The sequence below is a fragment of the Panthera tigris genome, chromosome B2, assembly GCF_018350195.1.
Source record: "Panthera tigris isolate Pti1 chromosome B2, P.tigris_Pti1_mat1.1, whole genome shotgun sequence".
Taxonomy (NCBI): Eukaryota; Metazoa; Chordata; class Mammalia; order Carnivora; family Felidae; genus Panthera; species Panthera tigris.
This window is the reverse complement of record NC_056664.1, coordinates 147,400,001-147,427,508: the sequence shown is the minus strand read 5'-3', so window position 1 is coordinate 147,427,508 and position 27,508 is coordinate 147,400,001. Positions and strand designations below refer to the sequence as shown.

The 27,508-nt window shown below is 45.5% G+C and overlaps 1 protein-coding gene across 4 annotated transcripts in view; it reads left to right on the top strand.

The window, feature by feature from the left end:
- PDE10A (phosphodiesterase 10A) overlaps window positions 1-27,508 on the top strand; it is a 369,960-nt gene that overhangs the window by 167,437 nt on the left and 175,015 nt on the right. The window lies entirely within an intron of this gene.

Below are 27,508 nucleotides of genomic sequence, written 5' to 3'. Positions count from 1 at the left end.
CTTGTGGCACGGCCCCCCCGACGCCTGCTTCCGTTTTCACATGCTGTCCCCTTGCGGGGCCTTACTTGTGTGAGGACACCGGTCAGGCTGCATGTAGGGCCCGCGCGATTCCAGTGGGATCTCGTTTCGACCAGTACGTCTCCCCTGACCCTGTTTCCAAAGCAGGTCGCGCCCCGAGGTCCCGGGGGTTAGAGCTTGGGTGTAGGAATCTGGGGTGGGGGGGGGGATACAATTCAACCTGCAGCAGCCCCTACGTGGTTGGGAATTGCCGGAATTTCATCGGCCTTCTGGTTGAGAGGTGACCTAGAGTCTCAATCCCAGGTGCCAAGACAGCAAAAGCAGCATTGTGTCCCCGTCTCCAGCTGCGTTTCTTGTAGCACATCCCCGCAGGAGTCACTAGGCTGCTCTTGTAACATCTAACCGTCCTCTTCTTTCTTTTCTCCTCCCTCCCCTCCCCCTCTCTCTTACTCCTTTATCTTCTTCTGAGACCTCTACGTGTGGGCAAGCTGTAGAATCCGTTCTTTCAGCCAAAGTCACTGAAACAGCATTTCTCAACCTCAGCACCGCTGGCGCCTTGTGTGGGTGCAGCCCGTGCATGGGAGGATGTCGAACAGCGTCCCTGGCTGGTACCCGCGAGACGCCAGTGCCCGTCCCCCTGCCCCTCCTCCCGTCCTGCCTTGACAACACAGACTATCTCCAGCTACCGCCCGCCACATGTCTTCCGGGGGACGAGATCACCCCTGGCTGAGAACAGTGGTTTTAGACTTACCACGTGCCAGGCCAGGAAGCTGGGAATCCAAGGATCTGAGTGCGACAGACTCGTTCTCGGGTGACGCAGGTTACCGACTCTGGTCGCACGACACGGGTCGTGCCGGGGTGCCGGGAACGGTGTGGTGGGGTGAGGACAGAGTGGAGCAGCAAGGGAGTCCAGAGGCTGAGGAAAGGAGAAATGCGGCTTGGCATTCTTGATGGGTGGGATTAACAAGGAATGTTCTGTGATACTCTCCAGAGTTTTTTTTTTCCACCTTTGGTTTAAATTGGTGTAAAGATACTTATCCGAAGGTTATATTGAAGAAGAGCTAACGATAGGCTCTGTGTTTTCACGTAAATCAGTTGGAGAATCCAGAGGTTTCACGTATTCATTGAAAAGGGACAAATCCATTCCTTTTCTTCGTGGATGAGATTTCATAACACGCCATCTCCCGTTTCTCCATGGTGCTGCGCCCTCCGTTTGAATGGGAATAAACATTTGCTTTCCATCTTCTGAAATCTTTTAAACATTATAATTGTTTTTATTATGAAAACAAACAGCTTGTGTGTCTAGTAAACTAATGATTGCCGTGCTGGTCTAGTTATTTAGTTCTTTTGCTGAGGAACAGCCTGGGGACAGCATAGATGCTTTTTCTGACATCAGCCTCACATCAGATCAGTGTTACTTTATTTTTTAGTGTAATTACGTTAGAAAATATGTTGTCTTTCTGGGAGTCTTTTTATCTGATAGAATTGAATTCCATGATAACATTTAAATCATTTAAGTTTCTTACAGAATTTTGAAACACTACACAGTGCCGCTGAAAAGTGATGAAAAAAACTTCCTATGTGACCCGGGGAAACTAATGTTACTAAAATTAGTTCATCAAATTTTGTGTGCTAAGGAGAGGGATTTCCTGGGTTTAAATACAGAACTGACGTTCATGTGGTTGGTCTCTGATGACTTCATCTTGGTGATTATTGGCCTGATTTCAGTGATCAGTTGTCAACAGTGTTTGAGGGGAGTTAAGACCTTGGTATTCGTAAGGATTAAAAGCTCTTTCAGCACTGAAGTCAGAGGCGGCTTGACCGCACTTACCGCGAGAGGACCTACCGATGTGCGTTTTGATCTTCTCCTGGATGTGCGGCCCTCACAGCGTGGAGCCACAGGGACTGAAACGTGCAAGTGTCCTGTGGAGGGGAGGGCCTCAGCATGGCCTGAGCCTGCAGACTCAAAAGGCTGGGCCTTTTGTTGATGGGATCAAGACTTGTTGAACAACAAGGTCAAGATTTGGAGAGTGAGGAGAAAGAAATAATCTTGTCAGAGTTGTAGTCTTGGCGGGTACTCCTTGATGTATGATGCCTCTTGGGTCTTTATTTATTTTTTTTAACTGTTTTACGTTTTATTCATTTTTGAGAGCAAGAGAGACAGAGCACGAGCAGCGGAGGGGCACAGAGAGAGAGGGAGACACAGAGTCCGAAGCAGGCTCCAGGCTCCGAGCTGTCAGCACAGAGCCCGAAGCGGGGCTCGAACTCACAGACCGCGAGATCGTGACCTGAGCCGAAGTCGGCCGCTTAACCGACAGAGCCCCCTCTTGGATCTTTAAAAAGGATCCTTCTGGAAGACGAAAACTGAGAGCTTTTATTTGTTATAGTTTTTTTTTTTCTTTTAATTTTCTGCAAGAACCGTTGCTCACAATTTCTCCCTTGGTGGGGGATACGAGTCTATTTCTCTATTTTAAGAGACATTATGAAGACCATATTGTGTAGCAGTGGGAGGTGTATTTTTAGTATTTTTCCCCCAAATGCATATTTCTGTTTCAATTTTCGAAGACAAACTTGTCAACTTTTATTAGATTTCATTTTTAGCTACAGAAATACTGGGTATTTCTGAAGTAGAAACTCACTGACTTAAAAAATGCATCTCTTACCTCTCCAGCAGAATTTGGCAAATAACGGTTTTAATATGGCAACTACTAGAAGACGGTGCCAAATTCTATGACTGTAGCTTCTTAGATTTTGCAGGCAGAGGTAGTTTTCTGGTGAACAAAATACCCGAGTTCTGTGAGTTTTGACAATCTGCAATAATTTTAGTGATCTCACTTTACAGTTAAAGGGCAGGTGTCATAATTCCTCCCCAAGTTTTCTTTCTTTCTTTTCATGTTTATTTATTTATTTTTTGAGAGAGAGGACGCACACAGAATACGAGTGGGGAAAGGGCAGACGCAGAATCTGAAGCTGACTCCAGGCTCCAGGCTGTCAGCACAGAGCCCAGCGCAGGGCTCGAACCCACGGACCGTGAGATCATGACCTGAGCCGACGTCGGATGCCTAACTGACTGAGCCGCCTGGGCACCCCTCTTTTTTTCTTTTTCTTTTAAGTTCATGTATTTTCTTTTATAATCGCTATACCCCACATGGGGCTGGAACTCACAACCCTGAGATCAGGAGTCGCGTGCTCTTGTGACTGAGCCAGCCAGGCGCACCGCTCGAAGATTGATTTCTAAAACACCTGAAACGCTTTAACCTGCTATGCCAGGAAAAAAAGCCGTACTCCTTTCACAGTAATGAACTTCTGCTTTTGTCATCATTTCTGTTTTCCGGAGCTTTCCGATTCTTCTCTCCAGATTCTAAAGTCTTACGTGATTTAACCAAGTCTTATTTTGAACCATATGCTTCTTTGTATAAAAAAGTTAGCTTGCTGAATTTTCAAAATAGGAATTGTCAAAAGACACACACGTTCATTCATTCGGCAGATAATGTGTCAGGTATTTATTATATGCCAGGCACGATTGTAGGCTGGGAGTGAAGTAGTGAAGAAAATAAAACTGGTGTGTTGGCTGTATATACTTAAAGAAAGATAAAACAGAGAGGAGACTTTCTGTGCATTTGTCTGGTTTTTTTTTGGGGGGGGGGTGGTGGAATAATTGGCAGTTTTACAAAGGGCAGCCAGGGAGCCATCCATGGGAAAATGACAGTGGAGTGGGTTGAGATGTGAAGGAGTTGGGGGAGTGGGTCATTTGGACAACTGGGCCAAGAGCTTCCCAGGCAAGGACACCCATGTGCAAATGCCCTGAGGCAGCACTCCTGGCATGGCTAAGGTGACCGGACTGAGGTGAGCAAGAGGGAAAATAGGGATGGGAGGGCCGTGGAGGTTGTTTGGGGGACTGGCCATGACTCTGATGATGTGGAAGCCACTTGAGCTGTGGGGTGATACGGTCTGACTTCAATTTTCACAGGATCACTCCGTTGCAGTGTAGAGAATACAATGATGGAGGGCCAGGGAACCATTTAGGAGTCAGCAAACTACCGAAAGGTGCAGGTGAGCTAGGAGGCGGCTAGAGCCTGGCGAGCAGGAGTAAAGGTGTTGAGTGGTTGGATTCTGGATTGGGTGCCAGCTGGACCTAGTGAGCGAGAGACAGGGTCAAGGATGACCCGAGAGGTTTTGCCCTGAGCAGCTGGGAGACTGGAGTTGTTACTTACAGAGATGACAGAGACTGTTAAGGAGAAGGTTTTGCAGAAGTTTTATTTTGGAAATGCATGGATTCGACCATTTTAGGTAGAGTGGCATACTGCAAGAGTGTATTATCGGTGTATTTATTTGTGAGATATACTGCCCTAGCTTTTATAGTGGGTGTCAGTCTCAGATGCGGAAGTCTTCTCCTTCTCTTTTTCACAATTGTTCTGGTTATTTTAGGTCTTCTGAATCCAGACATGTTTTTGGATCAGCTTATCAGTTTCTTACAAAAAGCTATAGATCAGTCTGGAGGGGACAGACATCCTGATGATACTGAGTTCTCTAGTCCATGTACATGGTATATCCATGTAAGTGTTCTTTACTTTGTGGTTGCAGTGTTCTTAGTTTTCAGAGGGTAGATCTCAAACCTATTTTGTGAGTTATTTCTATGTATTTTATTCTTTCTGATGCTATTGCTTATGTTCATTTTTGGTTATTCCTAATGTTTAACAAACTAATTGATTTTTCAATGTGAATTCTATCCCGTGACCTCAGTATGCTTATTTTCGTAATTTTTTGTAGACTCTTTAAGATTTTTATGTATGTTGCTTGCAGGTATATGCCACTTTACTTCTTTGTTAATCTATATGCTTTTACTTCCTTTCACTTTTTTTCTGGCTTTATTACCCTAGCTGGAACCATTAGTACAGTGCTGAATGGAAATGGCGAGAGCTGACAGGCTGACCGCTTTGCCTTGTTCCTTGTCTGAAGAAAGCTTTTGACCGTGAACTATGATGTTTGCTGTACATTTTCATGCATGCCTTTTATCTGGTCAAGAAAACTCCTTTCTGTTTTTACTTTGCTGGGAGTCTATATCATGAATATAATCGATTTTGTCAAAGAACTCTATCCATTTACATGATGATACGGTTTTTGTCCTTTATTCTATTAACTTGACGTGTCGTGTTAATTGATTTTTGGATGTGAAACAAAACTCAAATTTCTGGGAGAAAACCTTCTCGATGGTGGTGCATATTCCTTATTCTGTGCTGTTAGATTTAATTTTCTAATATTTTGTTAAGGATTTTTGTTCTGTGTTCATGAGGCATATTGGTCGTTGATATCAGGGCAAGATGCCTCATGAGTTTGGGTCATCTTCCTTCTCGACTTTGTGTGGGATTGCTATTATTTTCTTAAATATTTGAGGTAATTAACTAGTGAAACCATATGCTTTTTTTTTTTAAGTGAGATAGGCACAGTTATTCAATAAGCCTTTTTTTTTTTAAGTTTGTTTATTTTGAGAGGGAGACAGGGAATCCCAGGCTGGCTTTGCACCATCAGTGCAGAGCCTGATGCGGGGCTCAAACCCATGAAACTTTGAGATCGTGACCTGAGCTGAAACCAAGAGCCAGATGCTTAACCCGCTGAGCCACCCAGGCATCCCCAAACCATATGCTTTTTTTAAAAAGCCGATTCTCAGTATATTGCTGACTGTCTAACCTTTTATGGGTTTATCCCCTCCTTGGGTTGTTCACCTGTTTGCCTGCTAACGGAGCCTTTGACATTAGTATCTTGTAACCACATATTCCCACTCAAATAGGTGTTTAGTACCCCTTTAAACTGAAACTTACGATATCTGCCCATGTTTTGCATTTATTGATGTTTTAAAATTTAAGCAAATTTAAAATACCTTTTTTTGAGAATATATCACCAAGTGAAATAATTTAAGATATTTAGATGAGAATCCCCGCTGCTGTGGACTGAACTGTGTTCCCCTCAAATTCATATGTTGAAGCCTTAACCTCCAATGTGACTGTATTTGGAGTAAGGAAATAATTAAGACTGAATGATGTCATAAGAGTGAGACCGTAATCCCGTAGGATTACTGTTCTTCCTAAGAAGAGGCCCCAGAGGACAAGCGCTCTCTCCACCATAACATTCCAAGCTGACTAATACAATCTGCTTTATGCGATTCCCTTTGGAACGTACAGTCTTCTGCCCATGCCCTTCAGAGAATACGGATTGGATGCTTGCTTTGGTGTGCTGGGAGTGTTACAGCGAGTTTAATGAATACTTGTTTTCACAAACTGTAGCCTTTCAGGAATATTTCACTACCAGTTGGTGCCTCCCATCATAATCACGCACATGCTCCTTCAGAACTTCTGTGCTTATCTGCTTCTGCCTTTTACCGCTCATATGAGATAGGCAAGATGGAGAGGTTCTCTTCTGAGTTTGTATGTTTATTAACGAAAACAATGTCAGGGCGCCTGGGTGGCTCAGTTTGTTGAGCGTCTGACTTCAGCTCAGGTCGTGATGTCACAGTTTGTGGGTTCGAGCCCCACACAGGCTCTGTGCTGACAGCTCAGAGCCTGGAGCCTACTTTAGATTCTGTGTCTCCCTCTCCTCCCCCCACCCCCCACCCCGCCCCGCTCACACTCTGTCTCTGTCTCAAAAATAAATAAACATTAAAAAAAAGAAAAAAATGTCTACATCTTTGACAACTGCTGGTAGTTCCACTTTTTGTTAAATTGGTTATAGGTAACATAGTTTGGGAACTGCATGAAACATTCCTGTTTACTGGGGTGCCTGGATGGCTCAGTCGGTTAAGCGTCTGACTTTGGCTCAGGTCATGATCTCGCGGTTCGTGGGTTCGAGCCCCGCGTCGGGCTCTGTGCTGACAGCTCAGAGCCCGGCGCCTGCTTCAGATTCTGTGTCTCCCTCTCTCTCTACCCCTCCCACGCTCACGCTCTGTTTCTCTGTCTCCCTCAAAAAAATAAATAAACTTTAAAAAAATTCCTCTTAAACTGGAATAGTCATAAAAATAATCCAACTTTCAGAAGCATATTGGTGATCTATTTTTTGCAAAACAAATCACTACAAACTCAGTGGCTGAAAACAGTGCCCGTTTATTAGCTCGCGGTCCTGTGGACTAGCAGTCTGGAGCCGTGTGGCCTGTTCTGTGTTGTTTCGTTGGCTCACGTTATCGCAAGACTAACATTAAGGTGTCCGCCGTACTGAATTCTCAGCTCGAGGCTCTCGGGAGAGCTCTGCTCCCAAACTCATTCTTGCCATTGACCGAATTCAGTTCCTTGTGATTGTGGGACCGAGGTCCCCATCCCCTCGCCGGCCGGCCGTGTGGGGCCTCCCCCGGCACCCAGAGCCTGTCTGCTGTCCTCGACACGTGGCTTCTCATCTTCGAGGCAGCCGAGGCGCCTTGGGCCCTTCTTGTGCTTCCGGCCCGCCTTTCCTCTTCTGCCACCAGCACCAGCGGGAGAAAATCTTGGCTCCTAAAAGGGCTCGTGGGCTCAGGTCAGACCCAGCTGGGTCATCTCCTTATTTTAATGCCAGGCTCCGCTGTAACACACCCTGATGATGAGAGTAGAACCCGTCAGATTCACAGCCGTGCGTATTACACGGGGCGTGGGCCCCGAATCTTAGGGTACTGCTGGTCACCGAAGGCCTTTCTGTAGGTGACGGTCTTGAATCTGGATGATTTGAATAAAGAGGGGTGGATCCCAAGGCTGACTCTACAGTCCAACTGAAAAAAAGTGTATACATGCCTTGAATGTCTAGAATGGCATAAGTTTTATAATTATTTAAAAATTTTAATTCCAGCATAGTTGATATACAGTGTCATATTCGTTTCAGCGGTTCTGCACATTACTCAGGGCTCGTCATAAGTGTGCTCGTTAATCCCCATCACCTAGTTCACCCATCCCCCCACCCACCTCCCCACTCGTAGCCGTCAGCTCGTTCTCTGTGGTGAAGAGTCTGTTTCTTGGCTTGTCTCTCTCTCTCTCTCTCTCTCTCTCTTTTTTTTGTCTTTGTGCATTCGTTTTGTTTCTTAAATTACATTCGAGTGAAGTTGTATGGTATTTGCCTTTCTCTGACTTATTTCAGTTAGCATTATACTCCCTAGCTCCATTCATGGTGTTGTGAATGGTAAGATTTCATTGTTGGTTTTTTTTTTTTGGCTGAGTAATATTCCATTGTGTGTGTGTGTGTGTGTGTGTGTGTGTGTGTGTGTGTGTGTATAAACCACATCTTCTTTATCCATTCATCTGTTGATGGACACTTGGGCTACTTCTATAATTTGGCTATTGCAAATAAGGCTGCAATAATTAGAGGGGTGCATGTATCTTTTCAAATGAGTCTTTTCATATTCTTTGAGTAAATACCCAGTAGTGGAATTACTGGGTTATATGGTAATTCTGTTTCCAACTGTTTGTGAGGAACCTCCTCCATACTGTTTTCTAAGTGGCTGCACCAGTTTGCATTCCTACTAACAACAGTACGTGAGGATTCCTTTTGCTCTCCATATTTGCCATCGCTCACTGTTCCCTGTGTTCTTGATTTGAGTCTTCCTAACAGGTGTGAAGTGATATCTCATTATGGTTTAAAAAAATTAAAAAGAATTTTTTCTTAAATGTTTATTTATTTTTGAGAGAGATGGAGACAGAACGCGAGTGGGTTAGGGGCAGAGAGAGAGGGAGACACAGAATCGGAAGCAGGCTCCGGGCTCTGAGCTGTCAGCACAGAGCCCGACGCGGGGCTCGAACTCATGGACCGCGAGATCATGACCTGAGCCGAAGTGGGGCGCTCAATCGACTGAGCCACCCAGGTGCCCCTCTTTTCTTCCCTGATTTTAAAAACTAGGTCAGAGATGCAGATTAACATTTTCTTTGGCTCTGTAGGTTGTAATGCAGTATTCCTGGGAAATCTGATTCATTTGTAAATCTGTTATCAATGTGGAGGACTTCTAGTATATACCGCGTAGCCCCTCCTTTCTTCTGAGCTGCAGATGTGTATTTCCTACTGCTTGCTAGACATCACCATATAGATAATCTTGTGGGCCACTGCAGTTTGGCACATCTCAAACCAAAACCGCTTTCTTTTCCGTGAATCGTCTGTTACCTCCTGTGTTTCAAGTCACCGTCAGTTACCTAAGCTGGACATGGTGGAGTCACCTTTGGTGTTTCCTACCCCTTCGTTGTCTTTTTAAATTTGTCACTAGCTCTTGTTGGCTAGCCTTACCTAGTATTAAAGAGAATTTTAAGACTCCGTAAGCTTAAGGATATCGTTTGCTTATTGTATCTGAACCACATAGGTACGTCTCGTTCTTAGTACGCATTCAGTAAGCGTTTGCTGAATCTCAGTGTTTAGAAGGACTGGTGTCGGACACGTTTTGTATTCGGTCGATGTACTTTATCAGCCTTGCAGCATGGTTATCTGACTGCTCTTCCGACTTTTTCTTATGTTCCCTGATTTCATCCTAAAACACAGTATAATACCTGACACAGTAAGACTTCAATTATATTTTTAAATCAATTACGTTGCAGAAGTGTAAATAGTGATAATATACCGTCACAGAGGAAGTTCAGAAAAATACAATTTCTGGATCAATTTATAATACAAAATCTTAAGAAGGTATGTTTTCTACTAAAGTAAAAAAAAACGACTTTCAGTCCTTTTGACGAGATGTCTGTATTCTTTCATTTTCTTCACTTCAAATTTGTATATGAATACATGACTTTTAAAATTCCTTTTGGCAAGTAAAATTAGGAATTGTTTATAGAAATCCCTAACATATGGAATTTGTGTACTTTCACTTTTAGGGTATACTTCTTTTAAACAAAGATGCTGATGTGAATACTAAAAGAACATAATCACCGGGGCATTAAATGGGCCTGAGAAATGACTGTTGTTATTCTGACTGTCTTCTCTAAGTCCTGGTTGTAAAACAGCGAACACTGTGCTTATTGATTCAAAGTCTGTCTGTGTATGTCTTGCAGCATCTTTTTTTTTTTTTTTTGTATGTTTCTCTTTTCTCCACTTTTCTGTTCTATTTCAGCACATTAAATTGCATCACATGAAACCGATTTTCTTTCCTTTATAAAGTCCTTTTAAAAAGCTTTCTTCAAACACTGTATACTACTGTAAGGTTTATTTCCATGGCAGTGCTTATCATTAATTTTTTTTGTAACATTTTAGCAAACGCTTCACCAGAGATCTCAGTATCTAGTAGTAGGTTTAAAATTTTTCTTGTTATTAGTTTAAGTGTGTTGTCGGCAGCTGAGATGATGGTCCATGGATTCGTTGCGTGTTTTGTGGCCGAGGTGCCGAGTGTGTTTATTCAGCATTCGGCTTTTCTGTGTGCAGTGGCTGTTGTCCAACATTGGAGGAACCACTTTCGCTTTCGGGGACGGAGTTTGATCTCCGTCCATTGGTTAATGTTACCATACGGATCATGTTAATAACATTGACTCGACCTGCTGCTTTTCAAAGTCGATGGCTGCTCGGTCCTTGTGCCTTTCATCCAGATCAACCATCCCAACGCTCGAACCGTTTCCCCGGTGTCACCACCATCCAAAAAAGGGAGTTTTGTCCATCCCAGCTGTCTTCAGGGCCCAAACCTTGAACTTTCTTGGGTTGCTTCTGTCTTTATCTCTAGCCTGTTTGCTCCTTTCCTGTTGTCACCCATCTTCTGATTGACCGATTACCTCCTTCAAGACAGCCCTCAGGTTTACTTATGGATTTGCCCTCAGCTAACCTCACCCTCTGCACTCTGTGCAGCGTCATTATATCCTTGCCCTTGAACTCCATGATCCTCTGGCTCTTTCCAGTAGTTAATTGACTTAATCCAGTCTTTGGCACCTATGCTTGTGTGGTCCTGCCTGGGAGCTCTTGAATTTAGACCTGCCTGGGTTCCTGTGCGGTGAGCGGTCAGGTATACGTTCTTGTTCATGTGGCAGTTAGCTGGGCAGTCCCCGGGTTTCATAATTGTCAGTTTAAACAGTCACGGGTATATCTAAAGTGTTACTATTTCTGAAAAACACCTAGATGAAATATGCGCCAAATATAGGTAAATATGGGTTTTGTGAGGTCAAATTACATTTGGATTTCGGTCAAAAACTTAAATTCTAGGATTTCTTACTGGTTTGGATGGATGTCATTAAATATAATTCACTAACCACCTCGGATGTGTGCACATCTTTACCTGTATTCCTATAGATATCCCTATATCCCTACTCCCTATGGTGTAGGTCCCATGATTGGGCCCATCTTTTGTTTGTGGGGACGAGGAGTCTTAGAGGGTTAAGTGACTTTCTTCGTGCACATAGCCCATATTTGAGCTTGGGTCTGGTAGCTCAGAACCTGGGGAGCGAGGGTGTGCTGCCTCCCGCCAGGTTACTTTGGATTTATAACTGAACTTGAGGTAAAGAGGTGAGTCTTAAACCCTTTGTACTGCATAACCTGTGCCTGAATATCTGCCTCTGTTTTTAGACTTTCCTTTGGAAATGTAGTTTTATGAGTCATGAAAAGGGTGAATTTTGGTGTACTTCAGCTAATTCTTTTAATTTTAGTTGAAAAATTGTTGTTTTCATCCTTATCACTTTGAGCAGCTTAGGTTTTTATGTGCCTTTCTCAGTTAAAGAAACTTGCATTGATGTTCTCAGCCAAGGGGAAACACATACTTAATTTTATTTTGGCTTAGAAATACTGCAGTGTGGGATTTGCCCTCGCAAATTAGGATCGTTAGAAACAGTGTCTCCTCTGCAACCAAAGCACCCTGCAGCTGTTAATTCACTTGGAATAAATAGTCATTTATGTAGGTCAGAATCCTGGCAGTATATTCAATCAAGGTTCATTCAATGACTGCTTTAGGTCGTAGGCGAATCGTCTTTCTGTAGGAATGTACTTGGGTAGGAAGAGATTATTTAGGTGAGGTGGATAGAAGGCAGGGATAATTATTAGAAGGCATTAAATTTTTTCAACTTTATTGAGATATGATTGTCTTCTGTATAGTTGTGAAGTAAGTGCACAACTTGATGATTCCGTACATGTATATACTGAGAAATGATTACCACGAGAAGGTCAGTTAACATCACCACCCCCGCGTTTTTTGTGTGTGGCGATAACTTTTAGGACCTACTCTCTTAACAACTGTCAGATGTATAGTATAGCTTTGTTAATTATAGTCCCCAGCTGCACATTAGATCCCCAGAACTTATAGCGATATGTTTGTACGCTGACCCCCTCCCCCGCCAGCTTCTGGCGACCCCCATTCCAGTCTGTATTTCTTTGAGTTTGGCTTCTTTAGGTTCTACCTATAAATGACATCGTACAGTATTTGTCTTCCTCTGTCTGCCTTATTTAAGTTAATACAACATCCTCAAGGTCCATCTGTCTTGTCACAAAAGGCAGTTTCCTTCTTTTATGGCTGAGTAATATTCCTGTGTGTGTGTGTGTGTGTGTGTGTGTGTGTGTGTGTGTGCGCGCGCGCATGTGTGTGTGTTAACACCCCACCTTCTTGATTCATTCATCTGCTGTTGGACGGTTAGGTTGTGGCCATGGCCTGGTTGTTGGGAACGATGCTGCAGTGAACGTAGGGATGCCAACATCTCGTCAAGACAGGGAGTGGATTTCCGTCAGGTGTATACCCGGACGTGGGGTTGCTGTCGTCTGAGGAGCCTCCATACTGTTTCCCACAGTGGCTGTACCCAGTTACAGTCCCACCAGCAGTGCACAAGGGTTCCCCTTTTCCCACAAAAATGCCGACACTTGTTATTTCTTGTTGTGGTGATGGTCCTTCTCACATGTACGGTGATACCTCATTGTGGTTTTGATGGCGTTTCCCCGTTGATGAGTGATGTTGAGCATCTTTTTTTTTTTTTTTTTTTTTAATTGTAGTGTAATTAACATACAGTGTTGTGTTAGTTTCAGGTGTACAGTGTGACAGTTCACCGATTCCGTGCGTTTTTCAGTGCTCATCACCACACGTGTCCTCCTCACCCTATTTCTCCGTCCCTCCCCCCCCACCCCCCTCCCCTCTGGCGACCACCAGTTTGTGGCCTGTATTTACCAGTCTGTTTTTTGGCCTCTCTTTCCTTTGTTTGCTCATTTGATTTGTTACTTAAATCTGCATGTGAGAGATCACGTGGTGTTTGTTTTTCTCTGAGCATCTTTTCGTGTATCTGGCGACCATTTTTACGTGCTCTTTGGAAAAATGTCTGTTCAGGTCCTTTGCTCATTTTTTAATCAGATTGTTTTTTTTTTTTTTTGCTCTGTTTTTGAACTATATGAATCCTTATATGTTTTGGATATTAATCCCTTATCAACTAGTTTGCAAATATTTTCTCTTATGCATAGGCTGCCTTTTTATTTTGCTGATTTTTTTTTTTTTTTCCCCCCGTGCAGGAGGTTTTGAGTTTGAGTTTGAGGTCGTCCTGCTTACTTTTCCTTCTGTTGCTTGTGCTTTGGGTGTCATTTCCATCAAATCATTGTCAAGACCAATGTCAAGGAGCTTTTTCCATGTTTTCTTCTAGGAGTTTTATGGTTTCAGGTCGTATTTTATTTTATTTGAGAGAGAGAACAAGCTGGGGAAAGGGGCCATGGAAGGGAGAAAGAGCGAGAGTGAGAGCGAGCAAGAGAGAGAGAGAGAGAGAGAGAGAGAGAGAGAGAGAATCCCAAGCAGGCTCCACGCTCAGCACGGAGCCTGATGCAGGGCTCAAGCCCATGACCTTGGGATCATGACCAGAGCTGAAATAGAGTAGGATGCTTAACCAAGTGAGCTACCCAGGCACCCCAGCTTCAGGTCTTCTTTTAAGTCTTTATTACGTTTTGAGTTCATTTTTGTTCGTGGTGTAAAATAAGGATCCAATTTTATTCTTCTGTGGGTGGTTCTTCAGTTTTCCCAGCACTACTTGTTGAAGAGGCTGTCTTGTCCCCTCCAGTCTTGGAGGCTCCCTTGTCAGTTACGAGTTGAGTGTGTATGTGAAGGTCTATTTCTGGGCTCTTGCTGCCAGGACCATACAGTTTTGATTACTATAAATTTGCAGTTAAGTTTGAAATCGTCATTGTTGTATTCTCTCAGCATTCCCTGAGGCTCGGCGTGGTCTTTTGTGGGTCAACGTGATTTTTAGGATTGTTTTCCTTTTTCTGGGGAAAATAATAAGGCCTCTGTTCTTACTTTCCTACCTGTTTTTCCTCTTGGTTGAAAACAGTGACATCATTGGCTGTGGGGCTTGACAAAATCCAGAGAAGCATCTAATCTATGTGTTTTGTTATAACTTTGGAGTCATGTCAGTGATACTGAAAACCATTGACATCTGGCACATGATAACCTTTATTTATGGCATGGAAAGGATTTTGCCTTTTTCATTAAAGAAGCCCAAAGAAGAAATTACCTTTAGAGCCCATTATCCCTTCCCCTTTTTGATAAAGGGGTAGAAGAAACTGCTCTATAAAGCCTTATATTCATAAGCTCATGCGTAGTAGCACTTTGTGGGGAAACACATGGATATAAAGGGTTCCGAGTTGCACTATTCACAAGGATATATTTCCTGACCTGGTGTTACAGTCTAGGTGGACTGGGGGATGTCACAATTAGCATATTCAAAACATAAAGACGTTCTAATTTTTCAGAAAACCCTGTAGACCGTAAACTGTTTGGATGGAAAAAGAAACAGGAAACAGTGCTAGAGAAAGAGAGACTCTCATCTGGTCTCAAGGAAGATTGGGAACTTGAGTAGGAGCAGTGGGCTGCCAGGAGGAGGGGTCTTTTCCTTGGACCCTTGGACACAGGCCTGGACGCACCTTGCGGGACGTGATCTTGCAGGACTCGGCACGGCTTCGAGCACACACATCTGCACTTCTGGGAGGTCACATCAAGACAAAGAATGACTCGCTGGTTAATTCATTTAATGACCGTGGTCCTGTGCCGGGCGCTCCCGAGACAGTTTTTGTAACTTTCGTAACTTGCGAGGGTGACTCCGGGACGCAGCGTGAGGTCATACTCACGGTTAAGATTTCTTACGGCAAAAGGGCAGACGATGCAACATCGGCAAAGGGAAGGTGCACGAGGCCACGACCCGGGAGACCTGGCCTGTGCGGCCAGCAGTCCTCTCTCAGGGACGTCACGGGGAGCTCGGATTCCTCAGCAACAATTGTGACAACACATGTAAAGTGCCGTCTACCAGGAGGACTCGACAGAGACTTGGGACTCCGTGTTTTTCCTGGGGCTGGTCGCATAGGCACCCTCCCCCTGGCACTGTCCACACCTGCGGACTCCTGGAAGGAGAACGGGTGTCGGGCATCAACTGTGCTGTCCACACCGGCATCCCGGGCACGGGGGCCCTCGGTGCTGCTGCAGAGCCGCGTTCTCGGGGCCCGCCGGCGGCCTCTAGGACGGGAGCGGTCTCGGGCCCCCCGTGTTGTCTTTTCTGCACAGAGCCCGGGACCGTGCTGCGTGGACAGCGGTGGACGATCAGGGTCCGGGGGCCGTGCCGCGTAGCTGACGTCGGAACATCAGTCCCTGCCCTCGTGGAGCTGGTTGTCTCCTTGGAGAGGCTGCAGCTTATAAGATCACGCTAACCGAAAGGAGGGTTCCAGCGTGGGCCGAGGCCTTGGAGTGTCAGAGCGACTAGAGGGAGGGCTCATGGAGCAGGGCAGTGGGCGCAGAAGGGGTGCCTAGTGAGAGGTCTCCGGGAAGGTGCCTGTAGACTGGCTGGGTGCCCCTAGCCAGGCAGAGAGCACGGCAGGGAAGGGGCCACACCTGTAAGGAAAGAAGGGAGCGTGGGCGACAGCAGAGGCTCAGATTAGACCAATTTTCAGGGCTAGCCCATGACTCGGGCCGTTTCTGCTCCCAGAATTTCTTCCCACCCTCTTATCAAAGCCTCAGATTGAGCAGTCAGGTGTTTCAATTTATAAATTGAGTTAAAACGTGTGACATAATTACACATTGGGGGGTGACACTAGTCGGTGGTGATCCTGTTAAAATATATTAAGATCAGACAGGAGAGAACGGAAGACACGGGGCAATTGTGCTTTAAGAGGTGAGTTTTCAGGACGCCCCGGGGTGGGGCTCAGCCACTTTTGGGTCTGACTTCGGCTCCGGTCGTGATCTCACGGTTCCTGAGTTCAGGCCCCGCGTCCGGCACTGTGCTGATGGTGCGGAGCCCGCTTGTCATCCTCTGTCTCCCTCTCTCTGTCTCCCCTCCCCTGCTCACTCGCTCATTTCCCTCAGAAACAAATACACATTAAAAAAGAAAAAGCGCGTTTTTAGGCTTGTTATCTTTGTTCCCACCTCCATTATTGGCCCCGTGGCCAGTAGAAAACGGATCCAACTACTTGTCTGTGTTCATTTTCCGCTTTTACAGTGCGAGGGTGACGACCCGTTTACAGGCACACCTCGTTTTATTGTGCCTCACATAGAATGCGTTTGTTAGTTTGTTTGTTTGCTTGTTGTACGAGTTGAAGGTTTGTGGCGACGCCGCATCCGGCACGTTTCCCGTTTTTCCGACGGCGCTTGCTCGCTTCGTGTCCCTGTGGCACGTTTTGGCAATTCTTGGCCTACCTCACCCTTTCTCGTTATTATCGTGTTTGTTACGGTGATCAGGATGTTACCGTTGTAACTGTTTCGGGGGCCCCATGGAGGGCCCCCGGGTGCAGTGGCCCGCTTACTCGATAACTGTGCTTTCCGACTCTTTCACGGACCAGCCGTTCCCCGTGTGCCCCTCTCTGGGGGCCTCGCGAGCCCCTGAAACACGGCAGGATCGAAATGAGGCCAGGTACCCCACACCCTACGGTGGAGCCCCACGTCCTTCACATCAGAAGGCAGAGACGGTGACGCTTCCTGAGGAAGGCGTGTCGAAAGCTGACAAGGGCCGACAGCTGGGCCTTTCGCATCCACCAGGGAGCCACGTTGTGAAATCAAAAGGAAGGTTCTTGGACGAAACTAAGTGCTGCTCCAGTGAACGTGCAAATGATACTCGAGCGAAGCTGCCTTATTGCTGAAATGGAGAAAGTTCTCGTAGCCCGGATAGATGGAGTGAGCCCTGTTTCCCCTAAGCCGAGACCGGCCCAGAGCGAGGCCTTAATTCTCTGGACTTTGCTGAAGGCCGAGAGAGGTGAGGAAGCTGCAGGAGGAGGGTCTGTCGCCGGAAGGGCCGGTCCACGAGGCATCGGCAGACAAGCCGCCTCCGTGACATCAGAGGTCCAGGTGAGGCGGCAAATCATCCCGAAGATGGAACGGAGATGATTGACGAAGGTGGCTACGCTAAGTCTAGATTTTCAATGTAGACAAAAGTGCCTTCTGTTGGAGGCAGATGCCATCGTGGACTGTTGTAGCTGAAAGAAGTCAGTGCCCGGCTTCAGGCCGATGCCCGTTTACTGTTCCAGAAATCATAGTGTTGCATTTCCGTTGAGCCTGATGCTCAAGAAGGTCAGGGAAGAGTTTTGTGTTTTTTTTTTTTTTTTTAAGTTTATTTATTGTGAAAGAGACAGAGTGCAAGGAGGGGGGGAGGGGCAGAGACAGGGAGGCTCTCACGTGGGCTCTGTGCAGAGCCCGACCCGGGGCCTCAAACTTGGGCAAGTGTGAGCTCCTGACCTGAGCGGAAATCAAGAGTCGGATGCTTAACCGACGGAGCCACCCAGGCGTCTCAGGAAAGAATCCTTACGACATTTCAGGGTGCAATTTAGGGGGGCGCCTGGGTGGCTCCGTCGGTTGAGCGTCCGACTTCGGCTCAGGTCATGATCCCACGGTCCGTGAGTTCGAGCCCCGCATCGGGCTCCGTGCTGACAGCTCAGAGCCTGGAGCCTGCTTCTGATTCCGTGTCTCGCTCTCTCTCTGCCCCTCCCCTGCTCATGCTCTATCTCCCTCTGTCCCAAAAATAAACGTTGTAGGGTGCAGTTTAGGAAGTTAATTTAAGTAGCATGAGGACAGGACCTACAGGGAGAAAGAGCTGCCCTGGCTGCGTGAAGCTGGTGGTTCCATGCTCGAGTGGGAGAGGACGTGCGGGAGGTATTAGATCGTAAATGGTTTTTTGAATTTCTACTTGTAAAACCACTTTTGCAAGATTTCCCTGGTGCTTGTCAGTTTGATGTGAACTATTGGTGAGGCTATTGGACAGGCAGTCATGAGACGCTTTAAGGATGTAGCCGCCAGGGTGTATCTGATCCTTCCGGGACCTGTGCAGGACATAGGTCAGCCTTCTGGACTGACGGTGAACGTTTTCCTGCTTCTCTGCTTCATCAGTAGGGCCCTCCAGAATGTACTGATCTGCTTTGCCTTACGTTCTACAAATGGAGCAACAAAACCTGGATGACAGCACGTCTGTTTACAACATGGTTTACTGAATACTTTAAGCCTGCTGCTCAGGGAAAGATTTTTTAAAAAATAGGACTGCTCATTGATAATGTGCCTGGTCACCCAAGAGCTCTGATGGAGATGGACAGCCAGAGGAATGTTGTTTTTGTGCCTGCTAATCCAGCATCCATCCTGCAGCCCATGGATCAAGGAGTAGTTTTGACCCTCGAGTCTTACTATTTAAGAAATACATTTCTGGGGTGCCTGGGTGGCTCAGTTGGTTAAGCTTCTGACTTCGGCTCAGGTCATGATCTCCCAGTTCGTGAGTTCGAGCCCGGTGTCGGGCTCTGTGCTGACAGCTCAGAGCCTGGAGCCTGCTTCGGATTCTGTGTCTCCCTCTCTCTCTCTGCCCCTTCCCTGCTCGTGCCCTATCTGTTTCTCTGTCTCTCAAAAACAAATGAACGTTAAAAAAAGAAAGAAAGAAAGAAAGAAAGAAAGAAAGGAAGAAAGAAAGAAAGAAAGACACTTCCTAAGGCTGTAGCTGCCGTAGTGATTCCTCTGATGGATGTGGGCAAAGTAAACTAAAAACCCTGTGGAAAGGATTCACCATTCTAGATGCCATGAAGAGTATTCATAGTTCATGAGAAGAGATCAGAATACCAGTCTGATACTGGTATTTAATGGAGTTTGGAAGAAGTCGATCCAACCCTCATAGAGGACTTGGAGGGGTTCAAGACTTCAGTGGAGGCAGTAACTGCAGATATGGTGGAAATAGCAAGAAAACTAGGATTAGAAGCACAGCCTAAAGATGGGACTAAATGGCTGGAGTGTCATGATGAGACTTGAACGGGTGAGGAGTCACTTCTTATGGATGAACAAAGAAAGTGGTTTCTTGAGATGGACCCTACGCCTGGTGAAGATGCTGTGAAGGCTGTTGAAACAACAACAGAGGATTTCGAATATGCTATAAACTTAGTTGATAAAGCAGTGGCAGGTTTGAGAGGATTGACTCAAATGTTTTTGTTGTTGTTGTTGTTGTTTTCTACATTTATTTATTTATTTATTTATTTATTTTTGAGAGACCGGGAGAGACAGCGTGAGCAGGGGAGGGGCAGAGAGAGAGGGAGGCACAGAATCCGAAGCAGGCTCCAGGCTCCGAGCTGTCGGCACAGAGCCCGACGCGGGGCTCGAACTCACGGACCGTGAGATCATGACCTGAGCCAAAGTCGGACGCCTAACCGACTGAGCCACCCACGCGCCCCAGGATTGACTCAAATTTTGAAAGAAGTTCTGTGGGTAGAATGCTATTAAACAGAATCGCGTGCTGCAGAAAAATCATCTGTGAAAGGAAGAGTTCAAGTTCATTGTTATCTTATTTTACATTTGAAATGGACACCAGCGCCCTAGCCTTCAGCGTGCACCGCTCTGATCGCCAGTGTCCGCCACTGATCGGTCAGCAGCCGTCGAGGTTGAGATACTTGCTTTGTTGTGGCGGTCCGGAACCAAACCTCGGTCTCTCCAACTTAGGCCTGTAACTACAGCTGAAGAAACAGATCAGATGTTTTCAAATCTGTGATTTCGTACTAATGCTATTTTTGTTAGTTGCTCACCTACAAGAGATGGCTACTGAACCAATTCCCTGTGAAAATTGTAGACAAAGGGGAACAAATTAAGCCTTTACCCAGTCTTGTTTATTCGAACTAAATAGTTAACAAGGTGACGTTTCTCTTTGTGATATTTCAGTTAATAAATGAAGAACGTATTCCAGAATTAGGAAACCACCGTTTTCAAGCCCTAACCAATTAGGAACTCTTGGATCATAGATGCTGCTGATGTCGCAGACAAGAGAGACAGCCAGATGGTATAAGCCTTTTGACAGAAGAGCACAATACCACTTTGAAACTTGCCTCCCCCCCCCCGCACCCCTCCCCCCCAAATTGAACCTCAGTTTGTCTCTAGATCTAACTTCAGTTTTCAGGAAATGCAAAGAGCAGATAAACATGCTAAACAGCACCATAGGGACACAGTGAGATGAACACAGACTGTAGAAAAGCATAGAACAAAAGATGTGTTTTCTACAATAATAAATTATAATGGGGACAACAAAATAGATGGGATAAGAGAGACCTCGGGAAAATACCACAGAACTCCAACTGTAGCATATAGACCTTACCTGGGTCTGGATTCATTTAAGCTACTTAAAACAAACAGTGAAAAATAGGAACTTCAACATCGGGATGTCGGTGGTATTAAAAATAATGGCTAATATCTCCGTGCGTGTGATGATAACATTCGTGGTTAGAATAGTTGTTGTTTTTCAGAGATAGACGTTGACATCTATGAACGTATTGAAATGATGCATGAGATTGTTTCAAAATTATATGAGAAGAGAGTGGGTGGGGGCACAGATGGAAAATATTGGCTACGAGTTGATTATTGTTGAAGCTGGGTGTTGAGGACATGAGAGCCCATTATGTGTTTTCGTGTGGTTGTGTGTGTGTGTGTGTGAGTGTGTGCACGGGCGCACACGCGCACACACACAGATACGGGGTCTCCATTGGAAAAAACTGAACTTGTAGGTTGCAGACAGCAGTAACCAAAAGGGTGGTATGATGAGAGGCTCTGAGATCTCTGATGAGATGAGAAAGATTTTCTTTTCTTTTTTTTTTTTTTTTAATTTTTTTTTCAACATTTTTTATTTATTTTTGGGACAGAGAGAGACAGAGCATGAACGGGGGAGGGGCAGAGAGAGAGGGAGACACAGAATCGGAAGCAGGCTCCAGGCTCCGAGCCATCAGCCCAGAGCCTGACGCGGGGCTCGAACTCACAGACCGCGAGATCGTGACCTGGCTGAAGTCGGACGCTTAACCGACTGCGCCACCCAGGCGCCCCGAGAAAGATTTTCTGATGAGATTTCTGCTGAGATGAAGGAAAGTAGTCTTGGTACTGGGTTTACAAAAAGATGAAGAATGAATGGGGCTGATCTTAGCATTTCGTCCCTGATACTCTGCATTACCACTGACGGAAACACGGCGAAGCTAATCCTTTTCGTTATCACCCTGTGGTCCCCTAATAAAATACCGAAGTAGGAGGAGTCCTGTGGCTTCTACCTGTGTGTCTGTTTCTTGAGAAGAGTTACTCGGCACCTAAAGGAAGCTGTTCCTTATCTGTTCCTCAGATTGTTGGCTCAGTTACCACCGGCCACAGAATCGATTGTCTTTACAAATCTCCTTATCAGTCTTTGTTTTGCTCTTTGTTACCTGCCTTCAGGTTCAGTGCTCCAGCTCACCGTTCCATGACCCACTCTGCTGTTTTCGTGTTGGTTTCGTTTAGGTTGCAATCCTTCATGGCGTCTTCGGTGGGCGGTATGGAAATAAGGAAATTCATCCAGCGGTCTCTAACTCCGTGTGCACGTTCAGTGTGTCAGGGTCTTTGTGCTTCCCCTTCTGTCTGCACCCCTGCCCCAACCTCTGCCCCTCAGCACCCCTGCCGGAGAATCCCAAGCAGGCTCCACGCTGTCGGACTTGGGGCCCCGTCTTACAAACGTGGTCGTGACCCGGGCTGAAATCAAGCTTTGCTTGCTTAACCCACCGAGCCACCCAGGCGCTCCGTGAAGTATTTTTTATGTACATTGTTTCAAATTGCATGTTACTTGTAATCTGTGTGATTCGTCGTGTGGAGTTTTGGTGGCAAATTTGTAATCGTTGGATGCTACTGTGTGCTAAGGACCGCCCTGGGCTAACCTTATGGCTTTCACTGGATGTATTGGCAAAAAACAAAAGCAAACAAATAAAAAACAATAGCTTTTTTTTTTTTTTTTTTTTTTTTTTTTTTTTGACATAAGCGGAACGTACAGGCCATGGGAAGCTATGGAAACATTAAACCAAAGTCAGAAACCAAACAAAACATCCATACATGTACCACTTTCCAAGAGTGGAGAGTTGTTATTTCAGTGTCTTACTCTGGGTTGGTCCTGTGTTGGCCCGAAGGTTCTTTGCAAAATTGGATGTTAATAGCAAGTAAAGGTGGATAAAATGTTAGAAAAAAAGTGAGGGAGGTTGCTTTTGATGGCTAAGGGCCTTGAGTATACATTAAATGCTACGATAAAAATGGAAGGTTAGGGGTGCCTGGCTGGCTCAGTTGGAGTGTGAAACTCTTGATCTCAGGGTGTGGGTTTGAGCCCCACGGAGGGTGTAGAGATTACCTAAAAGTAAAATATTGTAAAAAATGGAAGTTGTAGAAAATCTGGAGTTTTAATGTTAGAGAAATGAAACGTTACAAGCCTGTGATTAGAGCCTCTAGACAAATGTAAACATTGGCTTCATACAGGTAAAAAAACAGCATTTTTGGTACCGTTCTTGAATGGACCGGGCAAAAATGGTGTCTATGAATTAATTATGTTATTGAGTCGTTGTGATGACCCATGAGGTAGATTCTGTTATTATTCCCATTCCCATTTGAATCTCATTCCCGTGCAAATAGGAAGCCAGGCTGAGAGGTGAGGCGCTTTGCCCGGGTCAGCAGGTGAGAAAAGGAAGCTAACTTGTGCCCGTACTTTTGATCGCCAGGCCATAATGCCTCCCGCTACCATGGTGCCCCTCTTGCTGAAGGAGGTAGTTATTTTCATGAGATGTGATTGGTAATTTGGGAAGAAAATTGTACTCCGATTTTTTGAGACCTTTGAGAGGTAAAGCCAGGTGATACTCTTTGGAATTCTAAATGGCATTTCCAGCCAAAATGGTGTGTGTGTGACCTGTCATTCCTTCTCCGTAATTGAATACAGGATTTGATGAACTTTTTTAGCCTAGATGTTTACTTAGACGTCGTAACTCATTTATGACTCAACTGATCTTTAAAATTTTAGTTTTGAGTAATTTATACAAAAGAAGGGTCAAGGAGTGGGGAGTTATCCTTTGCCTCCTGAAGGGCAGAGTGTCTACGTAGATTGTTTGGATTCTTCTGAGTGGGCTATTTGTTCTTCTCTGTTTATTTATTCAGGCATTTATTTATATCAGCATGGACTCTGGGGCCGTCTTAGTCCATTCAGGCTAATGTGTTCTAGACTGGGTGGCGTCTAGACAACAGAAATTTATTGCCTACAGTTCTGAGGCTGGAAGTCTCAGGTCATGGCACCTGCTTGGTTGGGTGAGGGCCTGCTTTCAGGTCACGGGCTTCGTGTGTCTGCACGCGGTGGAAAGAGTCCAGGGGTCTCTGGAGCCTCTTACGAAGCGAGAATCCCGTTCTTGAGGTCCCACCCTCATGGCTGAGGCATTTCGCGGAGGCCCCACCCACTAACGCCATCACCTTTGACAATTAGGGTTTTAACACAGGAGTTTGGAGGATGGCACACAAACATTCAGACTCTAGGAAGGGTTATTATTTCACTCTTTGGATTATAATCCAGGGCTTTATTTTGCTACTCAAATGGCTCCCTGTTTTAATAATTGGGAACTCTTTCAATCAGCTTTTGTATCCTTGACATACCCCATCGTTTTGTGTGTACTCCCTTACTTTACGGCTCGTCTTACGTATTTTGTGTACTGCTCCTAGACTCGGCCATTTCTCCAAGGAGCTGTGGTTCCTTTTATTGGGGAGTGGTATTAGAAGCAAAGATCTGGGTGCTACGTGAACGTGTGGGTACTGGCTTATTGTTGCCTCTAGGCCCTCACAGCTAACCTAACGAGCAAATGGGTGTATATCTACTGACCTGAGTGTATATAGAGCATACCTACCAGTATTTGAATGTGTAACCATCTCTGCCTGTGTTCATTTAAGTAGGAGTCCATACTGATGTGTCGAACTCTAATCCGTTATCCCATAGATCATTCTAGACTCCTCCTCTTGCTTACTCTACCGCTGAGAAGCCTCATTCCCACCATGCACTTATTTAATTGTTCGGTTCCGGGATAAACGACTCGTGGGGTGACAATTGTTAAATTCTACCCACGTGGCATGACTCGATCAACTCGAGTACCTGGACCCCGTGGAATTTCCTTTGGTTTTAGTCTTACAGACTCCGCTCATTGCTGAAGTTACTTAGCTCAGCACCTGATCCCCCCTCCTCCCTTGCTGAGGTTGTTTCATACATTTGTAATGCATTTAGATTCTTTGGCCGTATGCTGCCTCCCATTAGACAGCCTGACTTTTCCAAATGTTTTCTTAAAATTTTACTACACCTGTGAGTTCTGACGAATGCGCCCTCCCTCACCATCAGAGTGTCATGTGGGGTAGTTTTCTCACCCGCAGAGATGCCCTGTGCGTCTTTCTCCCTTCCCTACAGCCCTGGCAGCCGTGGGTCTCTCTCTTCTCAACGGCTGTAGTTTGGCCTTTTCCACAGCGTCGTATGATTAGAATTACACAACACGCAGCCTTTGCGCACTAGTCCTTTGCACTTAGCAATACGCGTCGAGGCCTAACCCATGTTTTTTCGTGGCTCGTTGGCACGTTTTCTCTTTCGCTGAATAATATCTCATTGTGCGGAGGCGCCACTGTCCTGCTGCAAGACCGTTTCGGCACCTTGCGTTTGGGATGGCGGTGAATAAAGCTGCTGTCTGCGTTCACATGCAGGTTTTGTGGGGACGTCAGTGTCCAGGTCAGCCGGCTAAGCACCTGGTAGTGTGGGTGCCAGGTCACACGCTAAGCTCGTATCTGGCTTTATAAGAAGCTGCCAGTCTTCCAAAGTCATTCCCATTTTGCATTCTCACCAGCAGCGAATGAGGAATGTTAGTGCCCCGTATCCTTGCCAAAAATGATAGTCTGTTTTGCCAACGTTAGCCATTCTCACAGGTGTATATAGTGGGATCTCACTTTTAACCTCACTTCACGAAGGACAGATGGGCATCTTTTCATGTGCTTATTTATCGTATCGGTATCTTTTCCGATGAAATGTCTGTTCAGATCCTCGACTCCGTTTTAATTGGGTTGCCTGTTTTCTTCTTGTCGAGTTGTAAGTGTTCTTTGTATATTTTAGACACAAGCCCTTTAATGTGATACGCAAGATAGCAAACAGGATGGGTATCGTAGTGCAGTAAGATGAACGGAGACCACAAGGGGAATGAGTCAGTGCCGACTTTTCTATTTCCGGCCTGGGTCTCTGGGACGCTGGGGAGCACTGGTAGCAGAAAAGAGGAGAGCTGAGAGTTGAAACCACTTTGGGAAGAAGGGGATGGAGGTGACTCAGTTTTAAGTCCAGATGGAAGAATGTCCGGGGACCGGAGATCAAAAATACATTAGGATTCCTGCTTCACATTTTGCTGTCATCGTCCTAGATGAGCGAGGAGAAAGCGGAAGTAAGGAGCAGATAGGAAGTTGGGACAAGAACAGTCACAAAAGTGATGAAGTTTTAGGAAGGAAGCAAGTGTCAGACATGAACCGCTGTGAAGGACCGAAGGACACCGTTGAAGAGAGTGTGAAATTTGCATTGTGTGTCTTCTTGGAGGTCAAGTCAGCCGTCCGTTCACTTCAACGTCCTGTGCCTTTTGTACCTGGGGACTGTGATTTATTCTGTCAGGAGAGCCCCCTCTCACTTTATTGAGTCTTATCTTCAGCACCTGGTAGAACTTCGCAAACTGAATTTTACATCACGGGGACTCTTTTGCCCCCTGGCCAGACAGGGTCCGAGTTTTCTTTTGTCTAATACAACTGCGTAATTATACATCCGTAGCTATCCGTCTGTCTGTAGCGTAAATTGACTGTTTTAGTAGTGAATTCATTGAAGAAATTATTTGCCTTCTCGACTATACCATTCTCTCGAAGCATCGAAGCATCGTAGGGGTTGTGACTTTAGTCCCCAGCAGAATTAATTAACACATGTTAATTCTGTGGCTGGTCTGATGTCGGGAACAGGCAGCTTATTCCCTGGAGTCATAAGGATATGCTTCCTTTTCTTCTTTTGGTCACCGAAAGTACAATTTTCTATTTCCTTTTTTATCTGACTGTCCCTAAGGATGGTAATTTATTGAGTAATTCACAGAGGGGACACGGTAGTGAAAAATAATTGCCGTCACAGATTTACAATTATTGATAGCCTGTCTGTGATTTGGAGTTGGTTGATGAATGGCGTACCGGCACGAAGCACCAGTCTCACAACACACGATTTTGTATGTTCAACGTGAAAATTTGCAAAAGCACTTTGCCTGAAAATCCCGTGTGTATAGTCAACAGTTGTTGTTATCAGACCGAAAATTGATTTCACTGACACTGACCACATAACATGGGATAGCAGGGAACGGTTGTTGATCATCCTGAGCTGATTGTTGTTAATACCATCGGATTTCGGGCCCCTGAGAGAAAGGATACTTTGTGCTGCGAACAACGAAAGATGTGAATTTGTGCCGCGAACACCTTTTCAGCACCTCAACCGTACCAGCATTATATTCTCCTGTTCACTTCCCCTCCTAGAGCCTCACTCACCTTGAGTGTTGGAAGCAGTGGTTACTATTTCCAGAAAGATCTGAGTGCTTGGTAAGGCTTCCCTGCACAGCACGGGAGCGCAGTGCCGGCCCAAGTACACACTGAAAGGTGCTGTTGGAAAGCAGCTGTGTAACGTGATGTAACGTCTGTAGCTTAAAAAAAATTTTTTAAATGTTTATTTATTTTTGAGAGAGAGAGAGAGAGAGAGAGAGACAGAGCACAAGCAAGGGAGGGGCAGAGAGAGGGAGACTCAGAACCCGAAGCAGGCTCCAGGCTCTGAGCTGTCAGCACAGAGCCCAGCGCGGGGCTCGAACTCAGGAACTGTGAGATCATGACCTGAGCTGAAGTCAGACGCTTACCCGACTGAGCTGCCCAGGCGCCCCATGTCTGTAGTTTCAAGTTGCTGAAGTTTTAACTTTTGCCATTTTTACTGTTTTTTTTTTTATACTGGCAAAATATACATAACCTAAAACTTGCCATTTTGAACATTTCAAATGTATAATTCATCGGCATTAATTATACTCCCCGTGTGTACTGTGACCATGACCTCTGTCTACTTCTACAACTTTGCCTTCCCTGGAAACCGATTAAGTAGCAAATTCCCCATCCTCCCCTCCCTCAGTCCCTGTTAACTCCTAATCTGCTTTGTCTCTGTGAATTTGCCTGTTCTAGGTAGTTCATAGAAGTGGAATCAGAGGATATCTCTCCTTTGTGTTTGGGTTTTTTTATTTACCCTACTGTGTTCGGGGTTTCCCCTGTGTTGTAACATGTATCAGGACTTAAATCCTCTTTGCGGATGAATAA